The sequence below is a fragment of the Gossypium hirsutum genome, chromosome A06 (assembly GCF_007990345.1).
Source record: "Gossypium hirsutum isolate 1008001.06 chromosome A06, Gossypium_hirsutum_v2.1, whole genome shotgun sequence".
NCBI lineage: Eukaryota > Viridiplantae > Streptophyta > Magnoliopsida > Malvales > Malvaceae > Gossypium > Gossypium hirsutum.
In genome coordinates, this window is record NC_053429.1 from 96,583,025 (window position 1) to 96,585,807 (window position 2,783).

General features: G+C 35.6%; 1 non-coding gene across 1 annotated transcript; it reads right to left on the bottom strand.

Moving 5' to 3' along the window:
• Positions 1-1,890: 1,890 nt before the first annotated feature.
• LOC121231700 (small nucleolar RNA R71) lies at positions 1,891-1,997 on the bottom strand. Its single transcript, XR_005929756.1, has one exon. It is a non-coding gene; the product is annotated as a small nucleolar RNA R71 (small nucleolar RNA).
• Positions 1,998-2,783: the final 786 nt, after the last annotated feature.

Consider the following 2,783-nt stretch of genomic DNA (forward strand, 5'->3'; position numbering starts at 1 on the left):
TAACTTCATGTTTCTATACTTAGGAGAGTTAAAGGGAGCAAAAGAAGCGAAAAACAGGCCAAAATCGGACAAAAAAAGTTATTTTTACGAACCACACAGCCTAGGCATTCCCACACGGACTAAGCACACGCCTGTTTGAGCCACACGGGCTAGCCACACTCCCATGTACCAACTCGTGTCGATTTCGAACACTGTTTCCCTAACACACGAAAAAAACTAATTTTTAAGATTTCTGAGCATTCTAAAGTTTATAAATACACACTAGAAGAAGACCTAAAGGAAGTATGCATATAAGAATGAAGATTCTACTCGAAGAACGCCAACGGATTCAATTCAGAAACAGGATCTCATTCAAGATTGAATATCTCCATTCAATTTCTCTAGAAGTTTTTGGGTTTCTTTATGTCTTTTTGTTTTCCTAATTTTGAGATGTTTTCTTTTCAAATTATGAACTAAATTCCCTAGATACCTAGGGAAGATGAAACCTAAGATGGATCTTATTATTTGATTTTCTGAATTACATGATAAATATTTGTTTCTTGTTCTCAATTATGTGTACTTATTTCTTGCTTTAATATTTTCAGGATATTAATTCAAGTGTGATGTGCTTATTTTAGTGAAGCAAAAGTCAAATCTAGCATAATTGGGTGGAGTTGCATGCAATCCTAGAAATACGACGACATAAATCTACTAGATTAGAGTCAAATCTAATAGGGGAATCCATAGATTGAGTTAATGCGACAATAGGGGTTTTAATTAGAAAGAGATTTCAATTAATCAACCTAGAGTCAGTTGTTCTTATTCTCGAGAGAGATATTAACATAATTTAAGGATTTCTACGGATCAGGACAAGTGAATAAACTATCTAATTCAGATTCAAAATAATAAGTGAAGTCTTGGTGGATTCTTTCCTGGGTATTGTCTTTCTCTTTGGTTATATTCAATTATTTTCTCATCCTATTCTCTGTCGTGTTCTTAATAATTAGTTTAGTTAAATTCAGATTAAAAAAATCTCCTTTAGTTTATAGGCTAGATAATAAAATGATAGTAATTACTAGTACTTTTAGTCCTCGTGGATACGATATTCCCGACTCATTATAGCTATACTACTATTCGATAGGTGCGCTTGCATTTGTCATGACTTTAGTTAGTGTTAGTGAACCACTCATCAAGTTTTTGGAGTTGTTGCCGAGGACAAAGATATTAGGAACGCTTGATTTTTATTTATTTAGCCATTTATTTTTATTGCATTTTATTTTTATTTTTTATTTCCTAATTTTTCTTTTATTTTTTTGGCAGGTTCCTTTAGTTTATGACTAGAAGAAACCGTCGGGACCACTACTTTTCGACAATGAAATTGAAAAGACAGCTCACAAAAATCATAAAGAAGTAAGGCAAAGTCGATAAAGTATAGTAGAAGAGCAAGAGGACGTTATTAATATTACTGAAGAGATGGTTAATAATCATAATAATCATCTACCCTCTGTGGTTGTTGCAAATCATGTAAATCTGAATCTTGCTCCTCGTACTATGTACAATTATGCCAAGCCCTCATTAACTGGAGCTGAATCTAGTATTGTGAGACCTGTTATTGCTGCGAATAACTTTAAACTGAAGCCAACCACCACTCAGATGATTCAACAATTTGTTCAGTTTGATGGTTTGTAAGATGAAGACCCAAATACTCATTTGGCTAACTTTTTGGAATTCTGCGACACTTTCAAGATAAATGGCGTTTTTGATGATACCATTTGCCTTTGGTTGTTTCCCTTCTCGTTAAGGAATAAGGCTAAACAGTGGTTGAACTCCCTTCCACGAGGTTCTATCACTATATCGGAGCAAATGACCGAAAAAATTTTATTAAAATACTTTCCACCGGCTAAGACAGCTAAGCTGAGGAATGATATCTCTTCCTTCAAAAAAATGGATTTAGAGACCTTATATGATGCATGGGAGAAGTATAAGGATTTATTGAGAAGGTGCCCTCACCATGGATTACCTCTATGGCTACAGGTTCAAACTTTTTACAACGGTTTGAACCCTTCAACTAGGCAATTGATCAATACAGTCGCTGATGGGACTCTGAATAACAAAACACCTAAAGCGGCTTATGAGTTTATAGAAGAAATGTCACTGAATAATTATCAGTGGCAAGTCATGAGGACAAAGCTGATGAAAGCAGCTGGTGTTATTAACGTTGATGCGGTCACCATGTTATCGAATCAGGTAGAACTTTTGAATAAAAAGATTGATGGTTTATATGGCTCTACGCAGGTACATAAAACGATACAGTGCGATACAAATGGAGGAGGGATGAACAATCCAGAATGCCTATCCTACAGCTCTAGCACAGAGAACAAACAAGTCAACTATATGGGTAATAATTCTAGACCTTAGAATAATCCCTATAGTAACACTTATAGCACAGGTTGGATGAACCATCCTAATTTTTCTTGGGGTGGTCAAGGAAACCAAAGACCACAACCCCTTCCAGGCTTTCAACCACCTTATCAGCAATAGAAGAAGCCGAACCTTGAGGAGATGTTGACGAAATTTATTTCGGTGTCAGAAACCTATTTCCAAAACACCGAGACAGCACTTAAAAATCAACAAGCATCAATTTAAGTGCTCGAGAATCAAATAGGTTAGTTGGCTAAGTTGATTTCAGACAGACCACAAGATAGCTTGCGGAGTAATACCGAAACTAACTCGAGGGAGCAGCTTCATGCAATTACTATGAGAGATAAAGAAGGGTTAGTTGAAATTGAACCAAAACTAAAGCA